At 43.0% G+C, this 12,550-nt stretch overlaps 1 protein-coding gene across 8 annotated transcripts in view; it reads right to left on the bottom strand.

Moving 5' to 3' along the window:
• Hipk1 (homeodomain interacting protein kinase 1) overlaps positions 1-12,550 on the bottom strand; it is a 52,471-nt gene that overhangs the window by 39,814 nt on the left and 107 nt on the right. For 2 of the 8 annotated variants that reach the window (XM_031375040.1, XM_031375033.1), the window contains exon 1: positions 11,674-11,956. The exons of 5 other annotated variants lie outside the window; for them this stretch is intronic. The gene's annotated coding sequence lies outside the window, so the exon portion shown is untranslated. Of the gene's footprint in view, positions 1-11,673; positions 11,957-12,078; positions 12,259-12,550 lie in introns of those variants that run through there. One more of the 8 variants, XM_031375034.1, reaches the window with a different exon arrangement.

The following is a 12,550-nucleotide window of genomic DNA, read 5'->3' on the forward strand; positions in this document are numbered from 1 at the left end:
ACATCTGGCCAGAGCATACACTCATCTGCTCTCTTCTTGCCATCAGGACCTCCAGAGGCCTTGAGGCTCGACAGTAAACCCTTTCCTAGCCCTACACTTTCCCTCTTTTCAGTAATTATAACCTAGTATGTCATTTGCAAAAAAAAGAAAGAAAAAGTCTAAAAGAATTCTATTATCTCAAATCCAGACTCCTCTTCTGGACTCCTCTTTGTACTCTTCCCACCAAATCTACAAATCTTATCCAAATCTTATCTTTTATGCCCACTTGATTATAAGACAAACACCTTAAATTCCATATGTCCAAAATTAAATTTACAAGACTCCACTCCACTCTCAATTTTCTCTCACTTACGGCAAACACCAAACACCCAGGCACGCAGTCCAAACACCAGGGAGCAATGAGCCTCAGTTTCCTCATCTGTACAAGGACAACAGCACTAGCTCTTGCAGCTATTCAGAGAATGCAGCTATTTAACACAGGTGAAGTGGTAGCTCCTGGCACATTATGTGCCATACTCATTATGTAGACTCTTTTCCCTTTCTTTACAAACTACTACTTGGCTGAACTATATAGCGTAAGTATAGTTCAAGCCAGCCATTTTTTCCCACCATGCTAGTTCACAATGCAAACAGCCTCTTAAGAACTGCCTTAGATACTCATAGGATTCTTTGCTTTTGTTTGTTCCTGGGGTTGTTTTTGTTGTTTTGTTTTTGAGACAGGACCTTTAGTGTCCAAGATGACCTCACGCTTACTATGTAGCTGAGGAGGGTGCTGAACTGTTGACATCCTTGCTTTTAAACAGAAGGCTAGACAACTGTCTTTTCTTAACCTCTTGTCTTAATCTCTTCCCATTTCCCCAGAAGTTTTCCACTACTTTGGGCATTAAAGCTAATGATCTTCAAAACAGATCTTGTGGTACAGGCCTTTAATCCCAACTTCTCAAGAGGCTGAGAGACAGGAGAATCATAAGGAAAAGGTAAGCTACCGACTGAATTTAAGGCCAGTCTGGGTAACTTAGTGAGAGACCCTGTTTCAAAATAAAGTTGAAAAACAATAACAACAACAAAGAGTGGGTGTGGCAATAGCTGGGAATATAGCTCAAAGGTAGAAAGTTATCTCAGCTTGTATTGCTTAACATGTGCAGAGCATTGATTCAATCCTCAGTACATGGGGTGGAGATAAAAATGTTCGCCAAGAGGCAAGGAAGATGGCTTGATCAGTGAGGTGATGAGGACCTGAGTTAAGATCCCTTGCACCCACAAAAATAGCCAGGCACAGCAATATGCACCTGTAATCCCAACAGAGGGGAGATGGAGACAGGATTCCTGAGGCTTGGTGGCCATCCAGTCTAGCTCAATCAGTAAAATCATAGGGAGAGCAACTGAACAAGACATATGACAGCCACCTCCTTGCACCTCCAATTTCTAATATGGTGGTTGGATTTACTTTAAGCAAGAGTTTCCATAATTTATATGAATTACATACACACTCATAGTACCTGCAAACACACAAACATGCACACAGACTCTCCAAAACCCTCTTAGAATGTCTTGCTGACCATCATCCCCACTCTGACTTGCCTTCTCCTGCCTCAGCCTCTTGAGGGCATATGCCACTATACCCAGCTCTTTAGTCCCTGCAAAGCAATTCCGTTTTCTCTCTACATCAGGCTCCTAACACAAAACTCTTCTTGCCTCTCTCTCACCCACACACATCCCAACATCTCAGTCACCCACAGCCACCACAGCCATCCCTTCCACTATAAATTTACTGTTCTCTTATAATTGTAAATTCAGTGTCATATCCCTAGCCACAATATAAATTCCATGAGGACAGATACTTTCTCTTTTCTTCTTCACTTCTATCACCCAGGCCCTTCCAGATCCTATTAGTATAACATAAATGCAGCATTTGCTGGAAGAAAGACTCGACTCCTGCCTACCAACTTCATTATCTATAAGTCACTATCACACATAAAAAACCGTAGCATTTTCAAATGTTTGGCTTTGGTTTTCTTTTTTTTTTTTTTCTTTACATGTCCTTCTGTTTTATTTGCATGGTTCTTAAGATATGGGTGAAGCCTCTACTCGAACCCACATAGTACAATTTTACAAGTCATAAGAAAATAAACATGGGGCTGGAGAGATGGCTCAGCGGTTAAGAGCGCTGACTGCTCTTCCAAAGGTCATGAGTTCAAGTCCCAGCAACCACATGATGGCTCACAACCATACATAATAAGACCTGATGCTCTCTTCTGGAGTGTCTGAAGACAGCTACAATGTACTTACATATAATAAATAAATAAATCTTTAAAAAAAAAAAAAAGAAAATAAACATGCAATTAGAAAGAAAGGAAACATGACAAAGGATGTTACAGAATATCAAAAAGCACTGGGCAGGGCTGAAGCTGAGGTCTGAAAGTGTTTGCCCAGAGTGCACAGGCCCTTGGATTTGATCCCTGGCCCTGCGTATAAAGAAAGATTGGGGAGGGAGCAGAGATATGAACTTCTTTGTGCTTGATTACAACTTAAAGCTATCTACAATGGAGTCAGCTGCAAAGAAAAAAATATATCTTCAACCTCCAATTTCTAATATGGTGGTTGGATTTACTTTAAGCAAGAGTTTCCATAATTTATATGAATCTCAAAGAGAAAAAAAGCACAAATTGAAAGCCAAGGCCAGTGCACTTCAGCTTACAAGGTCATGAATATGCAAAACATCTTGGCCTACTTACATCACCTATGTAAAACCAAATATAAAAAGAAAACCTGAAACCAAGTAGTTCCTTTACTAAATTTACCTATTAAAATATATGCAAAGCATTACTTGTCATTATAAAATTGAGCCAAACTAAAAAAAAGTAGGTAAATCATCCAATTTGTTTTCCCTACTGAAATAGAAATTTAACAATTCAACCAAAAACATAGAGCATAATATTTATGCAATATAAAATTTACAGTTTGCAGCAACTACAAAAGGGCAGAGGGTCACAGTAGCACATATTATAGTCCTTGAACTTGAAAAGCACCGAAGGTGAATCAGGCTAACTGTGGTTATTGTGAGACCAGCATAGGCTTTATGACCCTTCCTCAAAATGAAAATGACAAGGTCACAAAGTCACACTGGAAAGAACTCACAAATATCCTTTATTTATTGTTTGTTTTTAAGACTGTTTCTCACAGAGCTCAAGTTAGCCTCAAACTTTCAATGTACCTTGAACTCCTGTTCCTCCCCTCCCTACCCTCTGATTGAAGGATTCACATGCACCAATCTCTTGGCCAATTTTTTTTGTAATGTTCATAACTAGATAGCCTTTAAAAATATTAAATCTTTAGAATGATGTTATCACCAACTTTTAACCCTATAGCAAAATTGCAAATACTAATGACTTCAAGTTTTCACTCAACATTACCAGAGAGACAGAGAAAGAAGAAAAAGAGAGAAAGCATATTCTAGGACATTTTGAATATAACTTACTCAGAAAAACAAATCTAATCCATGCAAGGCAAAACAAACAAACAAACAAACAAAAGAACCAAAAAAAAACAAAAACAAAAACAAAACCCCAGAATTTCACTAGCCTTTCTCACAGGTACAGATTTCACCACCAGGACTCTTCATGTAGCTGACACTAAGACCTCAGTAACAAGGTGAGAAGAAAACAGAATCAAAATGGCCTAGAAAAACCAACACTGTTATTTATATTCCACTCTGAAGTGAGGCTTTAAAAAGTCATTTCTAGCCGGGCGTTTGTGGCTCATGCCTTTAATCCCAGCACTTGGGAGGCAGAGGCAGGCAGATCTCTGAGTTTGAGGCCAGCCTGGTCTACAGAGTGAGTTCCAGGACAGCCAGGGCTACACAGAGAAACCCTGTCTCAAAAAAAAAAAAAAAAAACTCCACAAACTTTTCAATGTACATGATGATAGCTCCCAATAAATCAAATGCTATTTCTGACTTTCTGAAATGTTTCACCTCTTGGATCTAGCAATAAAGTTCCATTTCAAAATTCACTTTCCAATGACAACTAATGTGATGTAATAACAAATTTGCTCCCTGCAATAATCCCAAACTAGAATTAACAGGCAAAGGCGGTTTAGTACTTTACTACTCAATGAAATGAGAGAAAGGCTTTCAAACATGGTTATTTCAGAGCTTCTCCATTCTGTGGCATAGACTCCACACTGCAATTACTATAGGCAACTGATCCTGCCACAAGGAGTTAAAAAATAATACTGCATGGAATGGTTTGTCAAGGCTTTTGTCCTCTTTTCAAGACAGAGTTCTCTGTGCAGCCCTGGTTGTCCTAAAGCTCACTCTGTAGACCAAACTAGCCTCAAATTCAAAGATCCCCCTGCCTCTGCTTCCCAAGTGCTGGGATTAAAGGCGTATATAACCTCCCCCTGCCCCCATGTACCTATACTAAACTCATGATGCTTTTGTTCAATGTCATCTTTCCTCTCTGGTACAATTTAACAACCGATGACCTAAATAACCTAAAACCAATATTTTATATTGAGTTCTTCCAGTCACCTGCCCTGGCTTATATGTTCAAGGAAGTATATATTCTCCAATATACACCAATACACATTCTTAACATTAGACAGGTAAGTAAAAGAACATGCTTTAATTTAGTAGGTATATTATTAGTGAGTGTATATGTTACAGGACATTTGATCATACTTGTGAAGCCCAAAATTGTGCTGTTTACCGGGAAAACCTGTTTCTAGTTTACAACTTAGCATACAACTTTAATCTCCCTGGCTGTAATATAGACAAGCCCTTAGTAAACACCTTTAATATCAAACAATGAAGGTCATGTTTGTAGAAGTAAGCAACCATGTTTGAAAGTGATGTCTAATTGAGTTGAAGATCAGAGAAAGGTTTGTCAGAATAGCTTTACCAGAGGAAAGCTAACTTAAAAGAGTGCAGTGCGGAGAGACAGGCAGGCTGTTTTACCAGGAGAGTTTTACAAAGACAGGCTGAAGAGGGAACAAGTTAGACACAGGTAAAGACAAAATATTAGGTAAAGCCAGAGACTGAGAAGAAGCCAGAAGATAGAACAGATTACTAGTTAGTTTGAGGTCAAGCAGAGGTCAAGAGAGGCAGGGGGGGAGGGAGAGAGGGAGAAGCATAGAGGGAGAAAGGGGGAGAGGGTTAGAGAGGAAGAGGGGAAGAGGGAGAGAGAGGGGGAGGGAGGGGGGAGAGGGGAAAAAGGGGAAGAGGGGAAGGAAGAGTTGTTGATTGAATCAGTCAGCTTGGAGAGGAGTCCAAGACAGAACAGCCTGAGATCAGAAAGAACAAGAAAAGGTGAGCTATTGAGCTAATTCAGCAGTAAGTCTCAGAGGCTGAAAACATTCTAGACATAAATAAGACTGTACGGAAGCCAGAAGCTTCCAGGCCTAGGCGTAGGTTAGCAGATGGAGGCAGTAAGCCTCAGAGACAATTACTTCAGGAGAATAAAAGTTACATTTACATGTATGTGCATGCCAAGGTGATGGTCGTACGGGCCACACTGTGTGTCTAGAGGTCAGAAAACAACTCTGTGGAATCAGATAGGTTCCAAGGATCAACGTCAGGTAGCCATGCCAGGCCAGGCATGCTTGACAAGCACCTCTGCTCACAAAGCCATGTTTCCAGCTCAAAAATACATTTTCTGTAAATGTAAAACAAGAGCCGGGCAGTGGTGGCACACACCTTTAATCCTAGCACTCTGGAGGCAGAGGCAGGCGGATCTCTGAGCTCAAGGCCAGCCTGGTCTACAGAGGGAGTTCCAGGACAGCTAAAGTTGCACAGAGAAACCCTGTCTCAATCAATCAAGCAATCAATCAATCAATAAAATAAACAAACAAATGAAAGAAAGGGAAGGAAGGAAAGAGAAAGGACAGACGAGAAGGTGCTAGGGAGGTGGTTCAATAAATGAGGTGCACGTGAGGACCTGAGTTCAATCCCTAGCACCCACTTAAAAGTCAGGTGTTGAGGTGCATGCAGGTGCTGGGGACAGAAAGAGGTGGATCCCTGCAGCTCTCTGGCCAATTGGCAAGCTTCAGGTTCAGTGAAAGACCCTGTCTCAGAACATTAGATGGTTACTAATAGAGGACACACAACATCAACCTGGTCTCCACACGGGCACTCACAGGTGCCTTCACCTACATAGAGAAAAGTAAAATGAAAATTCTTTTGCCAGAAACCTAACTACCTTTGACTCCACTTGGTGTCCTCCAGCCCACCTGCACTACTCACTTACACGTACATTCTGACTAATCAAACAGCCTAAGTGGTGCCCCACATTACCCTCTAATGCACCTGTCAGTGCTCGCTCTCCCAGCTCATTCTCCACTTCCTGCTTTAAAAATGCACATCTGGAAAAAAAATAAACATCTGTCCCACCACTTAAGCCTTTATGATAAAGTCCAAAAGCTCATTTTTTTTTTTTTAATTAGCAGACGTTATAAAGTCTGACCTGTGGTTACTTTCATGGATTTGTTTTATCCACTCTTTTCCCAGAGCACTCTCTAAGTTTCAGTGCTTGGAAGAATGCGTGGGCCTTGACTTCTCTAGTTCAAGTCCCTTCATATATAATGCACTTGCCCTTCCTGAACTGAACTTCATTTCCCTTCTTAGCTTTTGCTTTTCCTAATGTCTACCTTCCCTAGGCCCCACATAAATCTTACTTCAGTGTGTTAGGCTTGTTGATTTGTATAAGAATCTACTTTCTCCTTTATTAGGCACATGGCTAGACTATGTTGATCAGTCTTCCTCACCAGTTGAGAACAATGCATAAAATGAGGCTTTCAGAGATCCATGCTTCTACTCTGAGATGACACCAAGTAATGGTGGAGTAACCAGGTGGAAGAGGCACGGGTTTGTCAGTGACCCTGAGCCGAGAGCAGCTTAGGAAGCCTGGGTACCACTTTGATATAGAACAGTTACATTTAGGCTGTTACATAAAACAGAAACAATTTTTCCTTCACTAGATTATTTAGATAAAAATAATCAGAAATCTTCCCTAGGGCTATTTTATAGTAGGTCAGGCTCCTGAAAGGCTCCCATAGCATAGACTACTTTCTTTACAGTTACACTTATTTAACTTAGATCCTTAACAAGCATATATTGAAGGCCTGGCTGCCTGGCTGCTAGGAACTGTTCTAGACACAAGAGACACAGTGATAGATATGACCTTCTATCTCTTAAGAGTTTACATTTAACTGAAGATAGTTTGTACATCCCAACACGCAAAGAAAAGAACAGTTAGTACAGAGATAGGGATATTTTGTATATAGCCTGTATATTCTGTGTAACAGAACACTTGTGGACCACTCTGGATTTTAAGCATTACCATTTAGACTTATTTAAAAGTTGACCCATGAGTCAGCTCCATGGTTGGCTCACTTGTTTCTCTTGCAGATGACCCAGGGTTCAGTACCCAGGTCTCACATGATGGCTCACAACCATATGCAAACTCCAGTTGTGGGGAATCTGACACTCTTTTCTGATCTCCTCAGGCATGAGGTATACACATGATATTCACATGCAAGCAAAACACTGATATACATAAATAAAACTAAGAAAGAAAAATTTAAAGGTGACTTCTGGTCCAGTGAGCTAGATGAGCAGATCAATCTCCAGAACCACAGTAGAAGAGAGCTGTCCCCTGACACGTGTGTGTACATGTGTATAAAATAATTTAAGGACTGGAGTGATGGCTCAGTCGTTAAGAACACTGATTGTTGTTCCAGAGGTCCTGATTTCAATTTCCAGCAATGACATGGTGGCTCACAACCATCTTGTAAAGTGATCAGATGCCCTCTTCTGGTGTGTCTGAAGACAGCTACAATGTACTTATATTCATAAAATAAATATTTTAAAAAATAATTAAAAAAATAAAAGTCAACTTCTTTTCTCAGGTTTAAATTCTGTAAGGATGATCCCCAATAGCAGGGCAGTGAGACACTATAGTTATCTTCCTCTTTTTCTTTTCTGCATCACTAGCATCCATCATAATGGCTGCCTTACAGTATGTACCAATTCCTAACATGATTGACTATAAAGTTCACACTACTGCTCCATACATAAATGTAAGGGAATCTCAGCAATGATCCCAACTGGATTAGAGAAATACATGTGACAAATTAAGTCTTTTGTCTGTAATAAAATATTACTGTTCTAAGCATAGTAACACAGAAGCAAAAAAACTAAGCTTAAGACCCTGAAGAACAGCATTTGCATAACAAGTTTGCCACCCCTTTGCAGTATTTCCTTCCTTCCTTCATTCGGGCCTACGTATTACAAGCAAGTTTCCCAACTAGTATTGCAAAACAGGGTGTGGAAAGGTGGTATCAGCTGCCAGGAGAGCACCTACAGCTCTGTGTACTTCAGCCATTTAAAAAAAAAAAAAAAAATGCTCTGATGTTTTGGTAAACTGGCTGAAGGATACTTTCCTTCTGGGTAAGGTGCTTTCCCAAGTTTCAATACCTGCTTAGACTGGTTTTGCATAACAAATCTATAACAATAAAACAAAAGTATTGGGAAAAGGTATTATTTTACTATGTATACAAGATACAGTCAACAAGGTTTATAAAGTTTGAAATAAAATGACAGCACTAAGAGTTTCCAACATAAGAGCAAAGTCAAACTAACAAGTAGAGATCACTATAAAACACAAATATCAAGTGAGGGCCCTGTTCTGATCAGCCAGCAAAGATCTAAAGGAAGCACGGCTTAAATAAGGTAACAATGGTTTGGCAGATGGGCGGTACACCGAGGCTCTTTCAAAAAGAATAAGGGACTTTTGCCAGGCTGCAAGGGATATGGAAAACGAGTAGCTGTGTAGAGGAAGGAAATGTATTTGACTGGTGAAAAAGCAGGGAAAAAAAAAAACAGTACTGGACTTTTACATCTACTTTAAAAGAGTCTTTCTTAAATCCCTAATTCTAAAATGGAAAAAGAAACTCAAAAAGGCCAAATAAGTTTTACCGAGAACTAATGAGCAAAATGCTGGTTCCTTTCATTAAGTAACAAAGAAAATATGGTACCAGGTGCCTTTAAAGAATCCAAAGGGGATTCAATACCCTTAGAAGGCTGCTGGAGTGATATGGCACTCAAAAAAGGAAAAAATAAAATAAAATAAAATGAAAGTATAAAAGGCACTAGAGGGCCAGCAAAATGGCGCATTGGGTAAAGGCACTTGCTGCTAAGCCTAAAAAGAGTTTACAGACTTTATCCCCTGGACCCACATCAGAGAAAACCAATTCCCAAAATTTGTTTTTTCCTGAACGCACGCACACACACAAAAAATGTAACAAATATACACTACTGAGAGACACATTATACTGCATATACTAGCTGAATTTCTACAACTAAAAAAGAATAAAAGACAAAATCAAAACCAAAAATTGACCCATACCAGGCACCATGAAGTTTCAGTAAAGCTGAGGCAGAACCCCGTACCCCCTTCAGCTCAGGAGTGTGAGGTCAAGCCTGGTCAACAGAGCAGGAGCCTGTGTTCTTCACAACAAACAACAAAAAGAAAATCAAACTAAGTGTTAGTTCAGTAAAATGATTTTAATAACTTGTGTCCAAAATGGCATGAATTGTAAGGGAAGAAACTGGCTAGGAAGCAGCAGGGGGAAGGGTGTAACAAAAACACAGATTGTTGTCACACAGTCAAAAAAAGGACAGTTGACAGATCAGGCTGCTCAAGCTTACAAAATTATTCAAATTACAAAAGAACCAATTAAAACACAAAACTAACAAGCTGCACAAGTTCCAAGTGTAAGAAGTTCACAGGCAGGTTTGGCTCACTGATCTCTACCAACAAACCATTGCTAGTTCTGTGCTTATAAAAACAAAAACAAAGAAGGAAAGAATTCTGTTTTCCAGAGAAATGTGAACTCTGGCTTTTTTTTTCAAGAGTAAGATCTGGTTTGATTTTAAATCTCATTACTGATCAACTTGCTCTAAAATCTGTAAAATATAATGTCCAGAGATCAACTGTCCAGGAGGCTATCACAAACGAGCTGCCAACCAGAGCCAACATTTTTGTCAGCTGCTTTACCGGTTTGGCAGCCTCTAGCTTCAATCTCAAAAACTTTACCAAATATCCTTCAAAGCAAGAAGAGTATCTTTTTTTGGTTGGTTGGTTTGGTTGGTTTGGTTTTCTGAGACAGGGTTTCTCTGTGTAGCCCTGGCTGTTCTGGAACTCGCTCTGTAGACCCAGGCTGGCCTTGAACTCACAGAGATGCTCCTGCCTCTGCCTCCTGAGTGCTGGCATTAAAGGTGTGTGCTGCCAAGGAGCGTATCTAAGACTCTATCACATTGTCACACTGAGTCCTGAGAAAACTGCATGCAAAAACTCAAAATAACCAGCTGAATAACTGATTAGGTAAAATGAGTTGTTAGGTTTTTTAATGTTTTACAGGAAGCATTAGGCTTTTAAGTGACAAAAAAAAAATTGGCAATGGTTTGCATTCTCCATAATCTTAACCAAAAAAACAAAATCCTACAGACCATGAATCAAAAATAGCTTTACACAAACAAGAGCAAAATTGTAGGTTTTGCTGAAGCCATCCGCCACTGAATTTAACCCCACTCGCTCTAGAGCAGGAAGCCATGCTGCTGTTTTCATCAGTTACTAGGAAACAAGATAAAGGGCGGACTGGGGCAACCGAGTCTACACTTGAAACTAGTATGTGACTGCACTACACTACTGAGAATTCTCAAAGTGCCACCAAAGAGACAAGAATGCGCATCTTATGTGTATCCACAACTGAGTCACTGGTTATGTGGAGAAAAGATTTACTTACTGGAGCTTGCCCCCACCCCCTTCTCCCCACTTCCCGTCCCAGTACCCATTCCCAAACAGGAAAGAAAACGCGCCCAGCATAAACACACGGGCCATTGCTCACGGTCCGTCACCACAACAAACTGGAGGTTAGACCAACGCTCCTGGCGACCAAGTTTTAGGTCTCGGTTGCCAAGCACAAAAGGGGGACGCTGCCCTACAGAGCTTTTTATAGTGTGGGTCCTACCCAAAGGCTTTTGGTTGTTTCCATCTTTAATGTTTTGGATTTTGTTCTTGGCTTTGAAAGTAACGACGGGCTGCAAAAGTTTCCCTTTGAAAAAGACCTCTGGCTTTGCCTTGCAGAGATAAACATGTAGGTGGGCTGGTCCCCGCAGAGCCTTACCACCGTCACAAATTACATACCCAAAGATTACAGAACGTGAACCAAGAGAACAGAAAAGCTTCCATACCAACCCGACCACCACGATTCTCTCTGGATGCGGTTTCCCAGTCCCCGAAGGCACAAATACGCCCCAACTACAGCTACAGGCAGTGGGGGGTAACATGCACACGCACAAGCACAAGCAAGAACCTGCCACGGCAGCCCGCGGTTGGATCTGGGAGATGCCAGATCGACCCCTGTCACCTGAGGACAAGCAACGCGATCGGGAGGGAAAGGCAGGAGGCAGGGGGAATTGCCCGTGTTCCCCGACATACAGTCGCGGCCAGGCGGCAGGACGGGGCGCCCAGGGCCGCGCGGGGCCTTGGTGAGAGGGGCACCCCGGGCAAGCCGGCTGGCTACCCAAGGGAGTCTGTGCGGCTCGCTCCGTCCCACCTCGGAGCGCCGACTCCCGCAGTCCACGGCCCCAGCCCCTCGCCGAGCCTGACTCACCGCCGGTGTGTGTAGTTCTCAGCCTCGAGTCGGGGCCGCCGCGAGGAGGCGGCGGAGGAGACGCGATCCGGGGCCCCGCCGCCGGGTCATCATACCCCCCGCACGAGCCGGCCCGGGCCCCGGCCCCCGCCCCCCGGAGCCGTCCCCGCGCCCGTCCTGCGGCCGGAGCCTCGCCAGCCTCCCTGCCTGCCCCGCCACCCGGCCCCTTCCCGCCGCCGCCGCCGCCGCCTCAGCGCCGAGCGCTCCCGCCTCGGCCTCCCCTGCGGTCCGGGGCCACGGCCCGGCCCTTCGCTCCGCAGCCGCCGTTGTCACCAGACCCGACAAGTGGAGCTCCGAGCGACCGCCTCCATCCCGCCGGCCCCGCCTCGCCGGAACCATTCAGCCACCTAGCGCCATGACACCTACTGAGGCGGAAGTGCGGAGGAGCGGGTGGGCTGAGATCACTGCATCTGGCCGCGGGCCGCGGGTGTGGGGAGGCCTCCGTGGGGAGCCAGCGTGGATAGCGTGTGGGGACCGGTTTCCCAGTCCTCTCCGCACAGCAGTCTCCGAGGTGGTTTAACCGGCGTTTGGTGGCGGTCGGGTTTCTCGCACTTAGATGTCATCTCAGCTAGTGTGACATCACCCCAAACCAGTGTGATTCCCTCCAACACCCCAATCACACCCCGGCGATTGGGCGGCACAGGGAGACATTGACTACCTGGGGATGACCCTGAGGGTTCAGAGTTATCTCAGCTTATACTTCAAATGTTTGCTGCCATGTCGATTTCATGGCAGCATAAGGGATTTAGATACCTCCCTATGCTGAAGCGCTCCCATCGTGGTATCTGTTAGGAAATAAAATAACTTATCTGAACTCAGCTCCTCGATGCATGCCATA

Source organism: Mastomys coucha, unplaced genomic scaffold (genome assembly GCF_008632895.1).
Source record: "Mastomys coucha isolate ucsf_1 unplaced genomic scaffold, UCSF_Mcou_1 pScaffold16, whole genome shotgun sequence".
Classification (NCBI taxonomy): domain Eukaryota; kingdom Metazoa; phylum Chordata; class Mammalia; order Rodentia; family Muridae; genus Mastomys; species Mastomys coucha.